The sequence below is a fragment of the Serinus canaria genome, chromosome 2 (assembly GCF_022539315.1).
Source record: "Serinus canaria isolate serCan28SL12 chromosome 2, serCan2020, whole genome shotgun sequence".
In the NCBI taxonomy this organism is placed as follows: Eukaryota; Metazoa; Chordata; class Aves; order Passeriformes; family Fringillidae; genus Serinus; species Serinus canaria.
Genome location: NC_066315.1, coordinates 82355022 through 82374292, shown reverse-complemented (window position 1 = coordinate 82374292; position 19271 = coordinate 82355022). Strand labels below are relative to the sequence as shown.

Genomic DNA, 19271 nt, shown 5'->3' with positions numbered 1-19271 from the left:
AACAAATCATGTGTATTTGAAAGGCTCAATTATAAATAAGCAGTTTAAACAACTCTTAGAAAATAAATAAAGAAAAGCAAGCGTTCATAACTATTTTTAAAGTAGGTTAGCTTTCATCTTTTCATTTTTATTTCTTGTTTTCTTTATGCCACTTGTCAAAGTACCCAAGACATGTTCCTGTTCATTCTTTTTTTCTGATGCTTCTTTAGTTCTGAAAAGTAATTATTGAAGAAGTATTACACAGTATTGCACAAGTTGTATTTACAATTGTCTTCATTAGTTTTTCATAAATATTGATATGTTATAATATTATTTTTTCTTCTTTGTGTTCATGAAAACTTAGCTTCCCCCCCGTCATTTAGAGTGTAGGATCTTCAATACTCTCCTACACTTCTGTAAGTCACAGTTTGCATGCTGGGAAATGGATAAAAATGAATTTTTTGTTTAAGTTTTGCTTATACCTGTAATGCCAAAAAAAAAAAAAAAGCTCTGTAGACCAAGGGGAGATTTGAACTTAAGAAGTCATAGGTTTAGAAAACATCTTTTAAACAAGATTTTTGCTGCTACTGGTTAATGTTCTAGGAACTTCCCTTTAGCTTATGATTTGTTTCATTGTTAGGAAAAGTCTAAATCTAATGGTGTGCTGGTTTTGACTGGGGTGCAGTTAATTTGCTTCACAGTAGGTGGTTTTGATTTCTACTGAAAACTGTTGATAATTCAGGGAAGTTTTCATTGTAGCTGGGCAGTGCTTGCCCAGGGCCAAGACCTTTTCTGGCTCTCACCCCATCCCACCAGCAAGGAGGCTGGGGGTTCACAAGAGGCTGGGAGGGGACACAGCCAGATCAGCTGATCCCAGCTGAGCCCATACCATGCTACATGGCATCATGTCTAGGGTGTAAAGCTGGGGAAGAATAATGAGGAGTGATGAAGAATAAGTCTGTAGTGATGGTGTTTGTCTTCCCAAGTCAGCATAACGTGTGATGGAGCCATGCTTCCATGGGGTTGGCTGAACACCTGCCTGCCCATGGGAAGGGCTGAATGAATTCCTTGTTTTCTTTTGCTTATGTGTGTTGCTTTTGCTTTACCTATTAAACTTTTTCTCAACCTGTGAATTTTATCACTTTTGCTCTTCCAATTCCCCTTGCCACCCCAGCAGTGAGTGAAGAAGCCCTGACTGTGTGGGGCTGAGATTACATCTGGAGTTAAATCAAGACAAATAGAAATAAAATACTTAATTTAATGTAAAATATCCTAATCAAAGGTATCTATAATGAAGCTTGTTTGAGAATGTTGGAAAGAAGACTGCTTTTATTTAAAAAATCTCTGAAAATCTCTCTTTGAAAATATTAATTTATTTGCCCTGCAAGCTCTGTAGAGATTTTGATGTACATATTTTGCCTTAGAGAGAAGCAGAGGTTTCCTTTTTGTATATGAGATGTCTACAAGTTCCACTACTTTTAATAATTTTCCAATTTTCACATGACTGTTGCATCTCTAATAGAGATTTTGGCAATATAAACTTGGGAAAAGTGTTATTACCATGTTAATCATAATAGTTATGTAATATTTAAAACTGGTCTGTAAAACCTTTGGAGAGCAAGGAGAATTCAATTCAGGACTTGTGCATATGGGCTAATTCTGAGGAAAAAAATAATTTTGTATTCAAAGTGCAGCGTTTTGTGCTTGAAATTACATAAGAAACATTGTAAATGCATTTTGATGCCCCTCTATTCACCATAATTTCAGTAGCCTAGGGTAAATGGATGGTAATCATGGCTCAGAAGATTTTTTTATGTTTGTCTGTTTTTGCTCAAAGAGGGATAAAATATTTTTGCATGTATGTACACATGAACATGCCCAAAAATACTGTGAAACTTTTAAATATACAAACTTTTGTATAAAGAAGTCTTAATACTTTACCTTGTTCTTCTATTTTGCAAAGCCAAAGGGTGGACTACCAATGTTTTTAGTTTTTACATTGTCATTGTTTTGGAAAAGTGAACAAAGTGTTTCTTAGGCTTGTGTTTAGGTTTCTTCACAAATAATCTAAAATTTAGCTAAAATTACAGATCATTATTACTTTCCCCTTTATTATTTCTGATTTAATTCTTGGTTTATTTCTTTGTAATATTTAAGTTTCTCCAGATACATTTTTGTTCACAGTAAAGTTCTTCAATAAAGGCAATATCAGCTTTCAAAAGCTTTATACGAAAATGTGGTTCCTATATTGTTCCACAGTTTAAGTTAATAGATCTCATCCTTTCACTGCTCTTTAGTACTACTGAAGAAAAAAAAAACCCTAAAATCAAAAACCCAGCTTTGTTCTCTCTCTAGTTCTCTCAGGGTTTCTTGACTTTTATTGTATTAAACATTGACCTAAATTTAGTGAACAAATGGAATTGGAAAAAAACAAACCAAAACAAAAAACAACTTATGTACCTTACAGGAAGATAGGGAAAAATAGAAATCATTATTGGCAAAATTGATTTAGCATTGTAACTCACACTAATATTTATTTCCATTCTCTAACTTTCTTTGGAACTTCTGTAACACGAATTTTACTGTTTAGTATTTGTCTTCTGTTGAACTATTTGAAAAACAACATAGGTGTTTTCTGAAATATGTATGTAAAATAAAAATGTGCTTAAACACATTGCTCTTATTTAAATACTCTGTTAATATTGTTAGTGTAGAGTAAAACCATCTATTATAGAGTTGTTAGTTATAAACTCTTGTCTCCTACCAAGACAAATCCTTAAAAATAATTAAATTGTTTCCTATAGCAAGAACTGGAAAGATAAGGAATTCATAATATTTGTGCAAAAGCCTCCTTTCTCCCCATAGTTTATAGCATTAGAGTACAACCTATAGGCACTTGATCCTGTACAAAAAAAAAAAGAACAAATCGAACAAATCTAAAATCTCAACAGTCTGCAGACTCAGGGAACCATCATGGAGCTTGTGATATTTTCCAAAACTTACTGAACATAAACCCCTGGACACAAAGGCCTCAGTGATATGCTTTCCAGAAGATATCTTCAAACTTTTCCTATTCTTTGCCCTCTTTTTTTTTTTCCTCATTATTACTATCCATTTTGTAAAAATTGAAGCTTTTGCAATGACAGTTTATGTGAAATGCAGACACACCTTATCCTACTGCCCTCCTTTTTTTTGAAGCTGCTGTCTAAGCTCAACCAAACTTGAAGAATGAATTGCCTTCTCAAAGTTTCACAAAAAGAGGTGAATTGATACGAAAGAGCAACATTGCACTGACTGTCCCCAAAGATGTGCCATGTTATACCCACCATGACTTCACAGGAGACAGCACCCATGGAAGTGCCCAGGACACATAAGGACCCATGGAAGTGCCCAGGACACACTGAATTTGCACCTTGGATGCTGGAGTTAATAGATTTAAAGTTACCAATCTATAACAAAATTCTGCTAATTGCTGTGTTCAAATGCCTTTGATTTCCTGTCATTATTCTTCCCTGCATTGCTGTAGAAGTCCCTGTGTCCCTTAGCAAGTTACTGTGATATGGCACCAGGTGAGCAATGGATTATTTTGTTGCTCTTCTTAAATTACAGTCCCAATGAGGCCTTTAAATTAATACATATGCATTTGATAATGTCATCATTTTAAAAACTGGATAAATTATTATTGGTAACATATTGAAAGTTTCATGAATTGCAGATTCCCAAGTGTTCTGTCCTTATATCTAATTACTGGAGATGATTACATTCAGGACCTTCTGAAATCACAGGGGCTGGTGATACAGTTTTCTCTCTAATGAGAGAAGTTACATGGCTCAAAATTAATGATTTAGGCTTCAAGCTGATAGAGCAGAGCAAAAAAAGTCAGAGTAGCCAATATTTGGGCTAGAACTTGAATTAGGAAACAGACAAACAGAAGGCATATTAATTGTTGTGTTTGCACTAAGGACTGAGACACTCCAGATGGAAACTGGGAGTCCACATATAAGCACTGCACAAATGCCAAAAGAATTGTTTGGGATCCCCAGAACTGTCCATCCTTCAGTGACCAAGAAGGAAGGAAAAGGACAGAAATAAATGGCCTGAAGTCATACAGCAGGTGTGGGCTGAGAAGTTTATATAAAACTCCTGCTTCTCTCTCATCTTCTCTTTTCATTTCACCTTTACCAGTCCATGTTGCCTCTCTTCCCCAGTAGAATATTGACTGCACTGCTGCATAGCTGGTGTACCACATCCCTTATGCATGTACAAAAGTTTAGCTCATTTGTGCAAAGATCTTGGTGCTTTGTTTGGCTGTTACCACCAGGCACTTGTGTACTGTTGTCCTTAGGTCAAGTGTAGCAAGGAGGTTACTCCAGCACCATGGTACAAAGTTGAATCTGAAATAAATTGAGGAATTTTGTAATTGCAGTAATGAGTGCAAGCTTCTTGTGCTGGTTGAATTTACTATTTGTTGGAAGAAGATAACAGGGAAAACCACAATGTCCTTTGCTACTCACAGTACTGCTTGAGAGTTATTACAGAGAGGACTTGGTAACTGACTTTTCAGATTAGGTCCTTGCCAAATCAGTGAAGAAACTGTCAGCCTAGATGCTCACAAACAACCCCCTGTGTCACACTAGTGACAGTGAATCAGGCACCAAAAACCAGATAAAACCACAAGTTTCTTCCATTCCTCACCAGAGGCTATTTAGCCCTGCAGTCCTACCTTCCCTAACCACCAGGTTACTGGCAAGTAATTCCTCACTTCATACTACTCTGCTTTAAATAGTTTGCTGGAGAACGACTGACCAAGACTCAGTCATCCCCACTGTCAAGGCAAGCAACTTCAGCATGAAAAGGTGAGCAAACCTCATTTAATGCCCATCTGCAGCTCTGCTCAGAGTTTCAAGACAGATTGGATTAAACATGTGATCCTAGAGGTTTTTTCCAAACTTAGTAATCCTGTGATTCTTTGTGTTTTCTTCTAATAATTCTAACCCTAATCAGAAAATATTCTGTAAGCATGACCCAAATAAATTTTCATGTGGACAGGCCTTGTGCTCTAATTTCTCAGTCCCTACTTCAGCATTGCTTGTTCTTCAGCTTGGTTTTAGAGCAGAAGCCACAGACCAAGAACTGACAAAAAAGTTTGGCTTAAAAAAAAAAAAAAAATCTTGTTCTAGGGTTAAAATGGTTGTTGGGGAAATATAAGGATATTAAATCAGCCATGAATTGGTTTGCCTGAATCAACCATCCCCAACTTGGTAATCCTCACAGTGTTAAACTCTTGCCTTTAAAGGCTTTCAAAATGCATTCTTCCTTCCTCCATTATTAAAATTAATGCAGATTTAACACAATTACTGATTTCTAAAGCAGATTCAGGCTGCTGACCCAATGCAGTAATTCCATACAAAGCTATACCTCAGCTTCTGCCTGAGATCAGCAGCAGCAGTATCAGAAGGAGAAAGGGAAGATCAATGCAGGTGGTACCTTCAAGACTCAGGAAGGATTTGTCTGGCTAGGACTTTTGACAGGCCAAGCTAAAAAAACAAGGAGCCTGATTGACAAAGATCCTCAGGCCATTGGGAGCAGCCTGTGCTGAAGAATCATGGAATCATAGAACAGCCTCACCTTGGCAGGGACCTTAAAGATCATCTTGTTCCAACACCCCTGCTGTGAGAAGAGACATTTGTCCCACAGAAAACAAAACAATTAAATCACAGATTTCTTTTATTTCACTGTAGGACAAAAATATTTTTGCCATTCCTACATTTAAAAAGTCTCAAAAGTCCATATAAAAAATACTTCCAAAACATTTTTGCTTAATAGCAGATTAACTGATATCATATGCTAATTTTGCAAGTAGTCACGGTGTATAACGTGGCATGTGACAGAAAATCCACTCGAGATATAAACAGTGGAAAACAATATGTCCATCCCCTCTTGAGAAATAATATGTGGCAATTAGTTTTACAGAAGAAACAAATAAATGCCCAGGACTTCTGAAAATCTAGTCTTTAGGATGTCCTATAAGCACTGCCTTGTTTTTTAACTTGTTTTCTAGCCACCGTTGAGCCCCCATCATCATTGTCCCCAGAACAGGTATCTGCTGAAAAAGTAATCTAGGTGTTGACACTGACATGAACTTTGTTTTGCTAGCTGTTTGATTCCTGAAACTTAGGTTCCTTCATATCATTTTCCTTCATGTCATCTTTTGCCTTTCTTTTCTTCCACTTAAGTTCCTTCTCCCTGATAGATTCAAAAACAGGTGTTTATGTGGACATATACAATTTTCTTTTACTATTGGAATGAATTCTATATATTTCATTCAAAAAAGTAATTTTTGTTTTACACCAGTAACTACTACATAAAGATCGTTTGGGAAGCTAGGAGCCTAGGTTATTCCTGAGTGCTAAAGCTGTCATACCATGTGTATTATGCCTGGCAGTCCATTGCAGTTCTCATTTTCCTCCTGTATCTTTTGGAATCAATCACTTCCAGTTGTGAGGGTGTTTTGTTTTGGGTTTATTTGGTAGGTTAGTTTTTTTTTCCTAAATTAAAGAGAGCAACAATTGATATGAGTTGAAGCCACAAAAGGAGATGCCCTTGCCATTACTCCATCAAACTCTAGCTCAGGCCTTCGGAGAGATCCTTACATAGCAGCTTGCAGCCACCCCAAGCAGTCATATTTCTCCCTGTAAATTAGGTTTCTTTAAAAAGTCTCATTTTATCCTGAGGCTGGAATTCTGTTCCAGTAAATTCTGATCTACAGAGACATCTACTTCCCATTGAAGTTGATGAGAGCTGCAGGTGACCGGTGCCTCTGTGGCTCAGACCCTTAGGCTGGATTTCTCCCAGAGTACGAATATGTTATTAATAAGAGCTAGCTATCTTTGGCTGAAAGCCTGGTGGAAAACACTTTTGTGCTTTAAACAGAAGTGAGATGGTTGATTATGGCACAAACTCTCAACTCTCCTCGAAAGTTTTTGCCTGAGTTTATTTTAAATCATTTTTTTTTTCAAGTCAAGCCTTAAGTAAGAGGTAAACATATGAGCAAGCTCCCAGAACTTTTCTACTTTTTTGGTTAAACAGAATGGAATGAGATAAATGGAAAAAAACCAACCTTCTTCTATCCCCAATGCATTTTGTTTTTCATTTGGGATTAATTTTTCTTTAGAAAGATAGAGGTTATAACTGATTTTATAACTGAAAAAGAAAATATCAAGAACACCTGAGGTTTTAAACAAACATTTCCTGCTGTTAAACAAATCCACAGTGATTTGTAGATGGAAGAAAAATCCCTGAAGCAGAGGTGAAAAATCCAGTTGTAGTTCACTGGATCTGTATCTAGGCTCTTACTTTGGTACTAATGGGATTTCTTTGATATGTTGAATCAGGCTTTTGATAGAGGCAAGATCTAGTGTGAAAATGTTCACAGCTTTCTTTTGCTGCCTTAGTCCATATGTTTGGTTTCCAAGTTTGGCGTTTGCATTGCTTTTTCAAGTCATTGCACAGATCACATCTGTAACTAAATTTCTCTGGTTTTTTGTGCTTCAGTGCTCAGAGAAAAAGAGAAAAGAGAAAATTCTAAATTACTCTGTTTTGATATGTACCTGACAGAGACTAATTTGCCAGTATGTCAGGTTCAAATTAAAGAATAACTTTTTGCCCTTCTTCTTAGCAACTCAAGATTGCCAAACACACCACACGGCGAAAGAAAATGCATGGATAGCTGCCAGCCTTTTCACTTGCTAGCTGGCACCTGGACAATCAAGGGCTCTTGAATTGTTAGAAATGTTTTGTGTTTGTTTGTTGATCCATGGCATTTGGGTCCCCCAGTCCTTCTTCATCTTAAACAGAGATTTCAGTAGGTGATTTGAGAAGAAACCTGCTTCAGATTATGCATTAAGTTCTTGCCTAAGAGGGGAGAAATTGAGTGTTGTGCTGGTGTGGGGAACCCTCAGTCCCCAGGGTAATTGATAAAATTGCTGGAAAGGGTTGTCAAAGCCAAACAGTCAATTACATCTGGCCTGCAGGAACCTGATGACAAGCCTCAGGTCAAATCTCTCAGCACAGGTACATGCCATATTTTGTTAGTTGCATTGACACTGCATCATGGTGGGAAAGAAGCAGTAATAAAGGCAAAGCTGGAGCATCACAACTTGGATTTTTTGTACTCAGAATAGAACTAGTAGAAAGAAATAATTAATTATTTTACCTCAAGTCATCTAAGAGGAATTTGGAAAATAGACCTGAAACTATCATCCCAGAAATGTATATTTTAAGTGTTAAAACTAAACAAAGTCCCACAAGCCCCAAAAAAACCAAAACAAAAAATCCTCTGCCTTCCTCTGATCTCTTCCCTTCCCACACAGTGAAGCCTCACAGGACAGAAAAATAAAAGATGTCTCAACACAGCCAGTAGAATTGCTCTGGCAATGCAGCGAGTGGCCTGCCTGAGAGGAAGGCAGGGAAGTGAGAAGACAGCAGAGGACCAGAGGGCAGGTTTAACTGGGAGGGTTGGGCTGGAACATCATCACACTCTGTTTGCAAACTCCTTTGATTTTTTTGACAGGTATGTAAATTCAGATAAAAGTATGGTTAGAAAGTTTAATGAAGTAGCCCAATCTTCTGGTTTACTGTTTCTATTTAAAGTTTTTGTTGAGAGCATAACACCATGAAAGGCAGAATATGGAAGGATGTGTTCAGGAGGGAGAATACATCTGAGAAAAAATTCTGTGGTGTTTCTGGATAGCTGATGTGTAAAAAAGTAAAGTGATTTTCAATTCTTTTTAAGAAGTAGGAACTTGGATTGTGATCAAATTAAATAATTCATATTAAGTTTTGTTTGATGGTGAAGAGCTACATAGCATTCCAGAATATCTGATTTTCATTCTCAAAAACCACAATGCAGTAACACTCTCAGTGCTGCATTTTCATATTGTCCAAACCGACAAAAAAAAATTCTATGATTTATAGATATCACCATTCTCTCTCCCTATCAAGGACTATTTACTTAAGTGTGGAGAGAGAAATTTATGAATAAAAGTTCACCTAATGGGACTGACTCACTTGCAACTTTTATGGACAGTAAAGGATTAACATGAAGATTTCCTGCATCGTGTGCAATTGCCACAACCCTTGAGTGAAAGTTATTTTAGTGCCACCCAAATACCTTCTGATGAAAATCTCAGTGAAGCAGCTACAACTCCATATCTGTATTCAGTCTGACTCAATCAATCAGAACCATTTGACAAACATCACATTAAAAAGTCTTCATCCAGCAGAATGCAGAACTCTATTGCAAGGCTTTCATTTGTGGCAGAAAAAAATTTCCTCAGTTTCTTGCTCAAGATAGACTTTTTCTCCTCCACTGGGTATTTTTCTCTGAGTGTCTGGACTTAGCTGTAATACTTATTTTATTCAACTGCTGCACCAATTTACTCCTGTGTGTGTATAAAGTAAGAATAGAATGAAACTTCCCATCTTTCCCACTTTATGCCATACACCCTTCTCCTGAACACTGTCCCAAATGTAGGTCCAACCCAAGAGTGCATGTATGTTCTTGGTACTGACCATAACAGGGTAACACCTCCCCAGTATATTGTATTACTTGATTCCCCTCACTCAAAAAATATATATATTTTAGTTTTGTAGTGGAAATAGAAGCCTAGGCATCTTTTTGAAACAAACTGCATCAGAAGCTCTTGAAGGAAAAGAGGCAATAACAGAGAAACAAATTTAATTTTTTGTGTGTGTGTTCACTGTGAAAGAAACTTTTTTTACAGGGGCACATCAGAGGTTGTATCTCAAACAAATCCTTGTTCCAGAACAAAGCTGAGCTGAAGTACAGGAGCCATTTTCCTTTCAGCCACGAGTTTTTGCCTAATACTGAACTTTAGCAGCAATGTGCAGTTCCTCACATCAGCCTTCATATCAGAAGGCTGTAATGCTAGCTCTAAGGCTTGCATGGAGTCCCAGAGATGTCACTTACCACAAAGCCTGACATGATGTGAAAATCTGTAGAAGAAAATCTGAGTAATGTACTGGCTAAACCAATACCAAAGAACAAAAATAGTAGGCATATAAGAAAAATAATACACTATGGGTGAGTCAAGCAAGATATTTATGCCCCACAAATCTGTTGGCATTGTTTGAGGAAACTGAGAAGGGTGTAGATGAATATGATACTAATCTACAGGGGTGAAGGCTTTGAAAGTCTTTCCCAAAAGACTTGAATTTACATGGGTGGAAAGGAAGGCATTCTCATGAAATAATAATGGACTAAAACATGGGACAAAAAAAAAAAAAAGGCATGAATAAAGCATTAGTTTTCAAAATGGAAAGAGATAGATTAGATTCTGGGGTATCTTCACTCTAGTGTATTCAAAAGTAATCTAGAAAGTGATTGGATACAAAGAAAGTGGTGTGAAGGGTAAAAAGAGAAGCTGATTGTAAACCATTGCAGAGGATTTCTTACAATAAAAAAGATTACCAATAAAAAACAAGAATAAATTCTGTTTTAGTAAAGGAAGGTAATGAGGGGAAAAAGAATTTCAGAAGGTCCCTAATGATGAGCTGGGAAAAGATTTGGAGTTATAATTGATTGATCTAAGGCAATATCCGGTTGATGCTAATCAAACAAGGCATCCTGTGTGTTAGGCATCCTCTTAAAAAGTATGGAGAACTTCCATACAGGCAGGTTTGATTCCCATCATCTCCTAATGAGTGTGGTTGACTGAGAAAAGGAACAGAAAAATGTGACAAGCAGGAACCATCTGCTCGACCAACAAGGAGAAGCTCTACATACCAACACTCCTCAGCTTGTAAAAGACATGACTCCATGAAAACATGATAGTCAGGAGAGACATAAAGAACTTGAATATAGAATGATGATTCAGTTTTATCATAATATCAGAACTAGAAAGAAGCAAATGTACATGTATTTTGACCATACCTTCCATATTGAACAGTGAAATTGATTGTCAAAAAATCTTGCTGGTGGGAATGGGTTCAGGAAACAAACTCTCTTAGACAGATGCACAAATATGAAGTGTGCTGGCTCTATTGTCCCCTTGTTGCTAACTGCTCTTCTTTTTCTAGGCAAAAACTTTGGAGTTTTAATCTAGCACACAGCAGCTGGTTTTGCAAGTTTTTAATGCACTGTCCAGGAGTTGTGCATCTTCATCTCCCTCAGTGAAGGAGATCAAGAATTATATCCCCTTCAGAAGATCAAGAATTATTCTACATGTTTTGAACTTTTTTCCCCCAAAGTACCTATTTCCTCTGAAGTCAATCTTATGTTCAGAGTAGTGGGAGACTTCTGGTCAAATCAAATTTCTGGCAAAATGCAGTACTTCACCTCCAATTTTCCTCAATATATGGTCTTGTCATATTTCCATGATCAATGATTTAGGATTGTCTCAGACAGGCTTACGGTGTTCAGCCATGTAGTAATGTCTGTCATTGTGTTGGGAGAAAAGGGTGAAAACTGAAAGATTTGTCAAGGAGCAGAAAATAGTTTCATTCAAAGTGACTTTGCAGCTGGGAATGCTAAAAATATCAGTATGGGAAAACTCCATTTATTATGCCTAGTGTTGCCTGGTTTTAGAAGAAGAATTCCCATGGAGAGATAACACACAACACTCTCTGAGACATGCCCAAAGCCTTTTGTTCCAGTGAGGCAGGCAGTGAACCCCCTGCCTCTGTAGGATGAGCTAAGCCAAGCAGAGCCTGTGTCCCCGTGTGTCCGTGCCACCCAGCACTCTTAGTGAGGTCACCAGATAAATCTGCTCTTTGCATTTCCCCCGTGGTTTGGTGGTTGCCCTTGGTTACCTGGATGTGTCAATTCACACATTTTGCAATTTTTCTAACCATTTTTGAAAGCTAGACTACTGCTTCTGACCAACTTTGGCCTAGCTAAATCTGGAGAGAGATTATGATAGATGTCCAAGAAGAATAATATGCCTTTTAGGAATGGTTTTCCTAAATATAGGAAAGGAAAAATCCCAAAGTGGAATGGTACAAAAGAATAGAGTTAAAATAATAAAGTCAGGAGACTTTGATAATACAGAGTCATTGCATATTAAAATTCCATACCTAGATGCAATCAATATATATTATAAGTGCTACATAAGGTATAACTGACCACTCCATCAGGACAATGATAAAGACTGTGTACTGCTGAAAACAATTACATACACTGCAAGTATAGAATATTCAACAGTAGTAGAACTCACTTATTCTCAGTGGTAATTATTTGGATATATTTTAAAAGAAAAAATGATGAAGATACTTAAATTTTTGACATTACAATGGCATCATGTTAGACTATTTGCTGGAACAACAAAAATTTACAAAGGCAAAGTTTAATCCCAAGCAACAGAGAACCTGGTAAATGTGTATCTGCCAATGATCCACTCTGTCACCATGGTTAAAAATATTCCCTACATAACATTTAGGTTCAAAAAAGAGGATTACATAAAAAGCTATGAGACAGGAAAGGGTAAAATACTTTTTGCTGTCAGGATAACAGTTTAGAGACCCCTTTTTGATGGGCCAGACTAAGTCAACATTACCTCTCAAGAAGAAATTACTAGAAGGACAAGAAAAAGATGCTATACTTTTAATAGCAAAGTAAAGGAGGTTAACAGAATTAGTAGATTCTTCAGTGTCTGAAAATGTGTTCAGATGGAGGGAATATGAAACTGATGGTATAAATATAGAACTTCAATAAAATATGAAATAAATTCAGTGTGATACAGAATGTTTTATAGGGATATATTAAAAAATATCTATTTATATAATATACATAGACAGAGGTGTTACAAAATATGAAAATTCAAAACCATCATGTTAAATGATGGTTTTGAATTTTCATATAACCTAGAACAGGACAGGCCAAAAAATGATTTTTGAGGAACACTTGAGAAAACAATTTAAATTTCCAAGGATATTTTTCAAAACATTAGAAAAAAGAAAACTACTAAAATGCCAAACAGAAAATGAAACACAATGGCAGTAGTTATGGGGGTAAATGACCTTAGATTTCTGTGCCAGAATCCTTCTTTACAGAATGCTAATTTATGAAGCTATGGCCCAAACCGAAGCATTAGCAAAATGGCCTTTGAAACCAATATATAGAATTCTTTAAAAGAATCAATTCAGAACAGAGTTCTAAGATTTCCAATGGAATTCCACGAATTCTAAAAGAATTTAAATGTGAAATTGCTAGATGTTAAGTACTGTGTTCAGTATACCACATATGTTGGTCTTGCTGTCAGAGAAACAGAAGATATTTTAGAATGCCAGTTACATATTTTTTAAGAGGCATCCAAAAGTACTTATGGGTCATCACTTTTGGTATTTCCGACATTTAAATTATGTGAGGTCTTAATGCATATATGGATATATGCAAACAGATATGTCCTAATGAGGAATAAATCATGCCCCACAAATTTCTTAAAATTCTAAAAAAAAAAAAAAAAAAGGTACATGAAAATATTGTAAAGAATAATCTAGCTAGTGAAGTAGAGTAAACTGTAGTTTTCCATAAAAGCTTAGACAAAGTTCTTTACCAGAAGGTGCTAAAAAATAAAGTGTAGTACAGGAGAAAGATCTGCTTGTGTAGAGGAAATTAGCTAAAAGGCAGGGAGCAACATAGAGAGGCAGGAGTGGAAGCATTCCCTAGGGCCAACTAATTTCTCTTTTTCACCATAATATGAGACATTTGGAGAAGAAGTGAAGGAAGAAGTGACAAAACTTCAAATAATGTGACAAGCAACCTTAAAACAAAGGGCAAACAACTGATGGACTCCTTTTGGGATATATTATCACTTAAGAAAGACTCCTGAGGCATTGTTGGTAGGTATTTAAAATCTACTCTACAAATCTCACTGGCAGTCAAAAAGAAAAAAGAGAAATATTAGGAACTGTTAGGAAGAAAGAGAAAACAAAGAGACACCATAATTATGACACGGCATAAATTCATACCTCAGATGTCATTATGGTACAAGAAGTACCTATAAAGATAAACATAAAAGCCAGATTATTTTTAGAGTTATTGAATTATTCATATTTCAGATAAAATAAATATCAAAGGCCACAACAGTTTAACATAGAAATGACTTTTGAGCACAGGGAGCAAGAGGAAAGAGAAATCTAGACAAATCAGAGGGCTGGGCAATCAGCAACCAGATTTATTAAGGGTAAGTGTGAATTCTGCACCTGGCATGGGACACCCCTGGATGTAGGTACAGACTGGGGAAGGAGATGCTGGGAAGCAGTGGCAAGGAAAGGGACCAGGGGATCTGGTCAGTGGCAAGTTGAACACAAGTCAGCAGAGCCCTGGCAGCCAGGAGGGCCAGGAGTGTCAGGGGTGCATCAGCCACAGCATCACCAGCCAGGCAAGGGAGGGGATTGTCCTCCTCTGCTCTGCACTGAGCTGGGGCAGCCTCACCTCGAGTGCTGGGTGTCACAATATAAAAAAGACATTAAACTGTCAGAGAATGTCCAAAGGAGGGATATGAAGATGGTGAAGGGCCTGGAGAGGAAGCTGTATGAGGAGTGGCTGAGGTCACTTGGTCTGTTCAGCCTGGAGAGGAGACTAAGGGGGACCTCACTGCACTCTACCTGGTGAGGGGAAGAGGAGGGGCAGGCACTGATCTCTTCTCTCTGCTGACCAGTGACAGGACTTGAGGGAATGGCCTGAAGTTGTGCCAGGGGAGGTTAAGGCTGGATATTAGACAAACGTTCTTCACCCAGAGAATGGCTGGGCACTGGAACAGGCTCCCCAGGGATGTGGTCACAACACTGAGACTGACAGAGTTCAAGAAGTGATTGAACAACACACTTGGGCACATGGAGTGATTATTGGGGTGTCCTGTGCAGGGCCAGGAGTTGGACTTCGATCATCTTTGTGAGTCCCTTTCAACTCAGCTTATTCTGTGATTCTGTGAACTGCAAAAATAACTGAGGAAGGAGTTAAGGGAACAAATTTTCAGCATTTGTTGTTCTATAGGGAGTAGGGATACCCAATGAAAATTAAACAAGTTTAAAGCAAAACAAATCCACTGATTTTTAATATTATACATACTCAAAAGGTGATTTTCTGTTTTGCTTTTTTTTTTTTTTAATCAGAGTATTGTCTTTAAAAAACAGTTAAAAATTATAGAAATAATGTCAGAGATTATAAAATAGGATGGTCCTGATACAACCTCTGATTTAGGGTGTCTCTAAACTGCAGACTGCCAAGAGCAAGAGTCAACACCATGAAAACTTTATTCCATTTTTGGCCTGTTTTTACATTTTCCCCCTAGCAATCCTTTATATGCTACTGTAAGAGACAGAAAAACAAAACTAGAAATGGACCTCTAGCAATTCTCTCAGGTAAACCTGTCTTGAAGATTTTGGGATTACACGTAGCCTCTCATTTGCTGCAGAGATTTGTTTTTAAATTTTATTTATAAAACATTTTCTTCAGTTTTCATAGATTCAATGCAGCTGGCTGCCAGTTTATTTTAAAATTAAAAAAACAGAACAACAGAAGTATCCTCTTGCTAGTTCTTCCTTTTCACAACTTTGAATTTCTGAATTTTAACCATGTTTTTGTTGCAAAATGATAGCTCTAGACTATTGTTCTCTAAAAGGACACTGGCAACTTGTATTAAATAGTTTTAATTCCCTCTAACTACTCCCCATAGCCCAAAACATTTTCTGAGATCCTAGGAAACACCATTTCTTTCCTCATTGATTTTTTTCTTTACTATAAAACAAAGCATTGATTTTTCTTCCTTGTGTCTTGTGTTTCTAATGGTAGGTAAATTAACAGGGTTCATTTGTATGCCACCTTACCAGGACTCCTTGTCAGAGCAGCATCACCAATAACAGAATGTAGGACCCTCCACTTAATCAGCAACCTGATAAACGTTGCTCCAGCTGACAAGAACAATGGTTGGATTTGCTCTTCCTCTATGCCCTTGAGCAAGACACTTACTCTAGCCTGCCTTTTAATTCTATGTGTACAGCATAGGGAAACTGTTTATTTATGCCATACATGTTTGGAGATGATTCAGACCCATTAGTGAATGTTACATGGGCTCAAATACCTCTCACAGAGGCAGAACACACAATCCCATTATTTGGATTCAGAAGGATGAACATATCACAGTTTCACTGGTAAAACCTCTCTCGTCGCTGCAGTAATCAATACATTCTTGAAGCTGTGCTATTCATCCTCTCTTGCTGAAAAGTCTTCTACTTTACAGGTGCTATTCAGCATCACTAAATAAAATTTGATTTTACAGTATAAGCAGGATTCTTAAACTCAAAAAGAATTTGTTACCACTTTCTTTGATTCTTAATAATTTCTTGCAGCTTCCTTGCTGTGTAACAGCTGCTAAATAGACCAACATTGCCATTATGCCTTATTAGATGTACTCATGTTTTATTTTATAATCATGGCCTCTTTGCTCAACGTTTCTGTGACTCCTCAGTACAAACCAATGCTCAACTAGGATTCATTCGTTTGCTCTATTATCTTTATCTTGAGCATGTTGGGGATTTCTGAAGAGCTTTTTGTTTGTTTTGGTTTGGCACCTTTTTGTCCTCTTCCTTAATTTACAGTGACACTGGTGCATCCAGATGCAGAGCAAGCCAAAAGGACACAAATGTGAAGGGCTTTGAAACATTTGTGAAGACTACCCATGGCTCAGGCATTTGGCAATAAAATAAGGACGTTTTATATCACAGGACAGTGTTCCTCAAACAAACAAGTCAGAACTGAGAGGTGGAAGAAACATTTCCAATAAACAAAGTTCCGTTCCTGCCAACACGCACCCTGCCAAAAGAAAACATCTGCAGAGCTGGATTTGCCCCCAGCCAGTGCTTAGAATCTGAATGAAGACCTAGTGTTATAGTATTCACTCATTCAGCACAGCTCAAAGGCACATGGGAAGTGCATGAAGAAATGAAATCTGTTGACCGTGGCCTTGGAGCTCTCCCCTCTAAAAAGACTGGTTTCTGTGCTGAGGGAAGACAGGTGTAGAACTACACGGTCTAGTTATAACAGCACTTGGAAATACATTGGCAAACAGGACTTCTGTCAAGCACCACTGGCCTGAAAAATGTCCCTAAGCAAAATGCCAGGACCAGATTTTACAGACAAGTCTCCAGTAAATAACTTAAAATTATCTGTTCTTGAAGTTAAACGTTTCTAGAGCTGAGTTTTCCTAACGCTTATGTTGTGCAATATTGCTGTAGCTGATATTCCTAAGAGTGAGAAGAGACTCCTATCCCTGTGGATGAGATGTGAAGATAATTAAATGCTCTATGTGATAGAAGAAAGCTTATTATTATTTTTCTGCCAATAAATTATGTATCAATTTGAAAAGTAAAATGTTAAAGTGAATAGAAGTAAAGAAAACCACATAGAAGAAATCAGTGTTAAAAGTAAACTGACACATTCAGGCAAATTTGCAACACAATGACTAGCTTGTTTCAAATACAACTTTGCCAATAAAATTGAGCATCAGGAGAACTGAGTACCACATAGTAGGGAAATACAGTGTAAGTGAATCACTCATACTTGTCAGAATTTGCTGATTTTTGGAACGTTTTCTGAGCCTGAAATGTGTTCTTTAAGAAATGAAAAGAAGTCTTCAAAGCTGCACTCTAATTAACAGATACCACACTATCTTTTTTTCAAGCAATAATCAAAATACATAGAGCTCACTAGCCAAAAGTACTTATTAAACAGTTAATGAAAAAAGGCAGGCCTAAAAGTGAAAGAATCTCACTTACACACACATGTTCCAGACAGATGTGTGATTTTCAGCAGTACCTGCCAAAGGAGGTGGGCAGCAGGAAGTGAAATTCTTTTCAGGATGAGAACAATTTCATTGGAAAACTATTTATTTTTTCAATTGTTTATGCTTGATATTGAAAAGGGAAACTTTTACAGACCTCTTAATTTTCCAGGAGTTGATTCAAACAGATGAAAAAGCCCTATTGATAAACTATTGTGAAAGAGGTTGGCGATTTCCCTCATAGTAATTAAAATTAAATAAACCACCATTCACATAAACCATCACTGACATTAACTGGCATCCCTAATTATATTGCTAGTAAAGCCAGTAGGAATCCAAATGGCACTAAAAGCTGAAAAATGTTCACATTTTGAGAACCTCAGCCAGTAGAACAGGAGGAGAGCCATGTAGGCATGTTGATCTGTTATGCAGTTTGAAAAGATTTTTCCATATTAGTCTGAAATGTTGTACGAAGACTAAATTCCAAGTAATATTTAATTAAAGGGAAGCCATATATGACAGCTTTGTTAAAGGGTCATGAAGCACCTCTTACAAGTGACTCTGACTGCTGTGTGTAAGCCTGAGGTTCCCAAGTGATTGTGGCTACATTGAAAGAAGCTGTGTTGACAAAAATCTCTCAGCTACAAATAGTGAAACTGTTTGAAAATGTACCACCTTGTGCCCACAATGAACAAAGAAACAGATCTTTGCCTGTTCACAGCAGCATATTAAACACGTTGCAGGATAGCACTGTACAGCCTAGATAGATAGCTGGGGATGTAATATTAAAATGACAGAGGAAAAAATGCAGAGGAGTAAAGAAAGGTATATTCAACAGGTCAGCAAGCTTACCTAAGGAAGTCTCAGTCCTGGGAGTGGAGACAGTTCAGACTAAATAATCTCCTCTGATCTCTCCCCAGCAAGAAGAGTTTTCCCCCATTCATTTATATGGATAAACAGCACACAATCACAACTTCAGTCTGGTTAAAATTGAAAACAGTCAATTCATTTGAAATGAATGAAGTCCACTTGCAACAAACTTCCTGGGCTAGAGTGAGAGAATGATGTAACAGAGAGAAAGGATCAGATTAACATGGTAGAACTTTGTAATGAAAGCAAGGAAGCTAGCAGCTGGGAAGCCAGGCTGTGAAAAAGGGAAGGACCAACACTTTCTCATCTGAAGAGAAAAAAAAAAAAAAGAAAAAAAAAAAAAAAAAAAAAAAAGGAAGAAGAAGTTATATAACACACTGCAGCAGCTTTGATTTTTTTCCTCTTCCTGGCCAGAAAATCCCAATGGGGTGGAAAAAAAAATCGTAGTGAGCTTCATCCTGCTGTCCACAGGTAAGCAGAACAATAGGGCTCTGAAAGTGAGATCAGGTCAATAAAATAGGGCATGAATACTTGTGCATTTCTTTCTGCCTTGGAGGCTGCACAACTCGGAGAGCACTAGGAAGGTTTAAACTCCAGTCATCTCCCTGGAGCTGTCCCATG

General features: G+C 37.3%; 1 protein-coding gene across 1 annotated transcript in view; it reads right to left on the bottom strand.

Moving 5' to 3' along the window:
* VWC2 (von Willebrand factor C domain containing 2) overlaps positions 1-18783 on the bottom strand; it is a 77189-nt gene extending 58406 nt beyond the window's left edge. The window contains exon 1 of the mRNA XM_050971068.1: positions 18633-18783. The gene's annotated coding sequence lies outside the window, so the exon portion shown is untranslated. The remainder of the gene's footprint in view (positions 1-18632) is intronic.
* Positions 18784-19271: the final 488 nt, after the last annotated feature.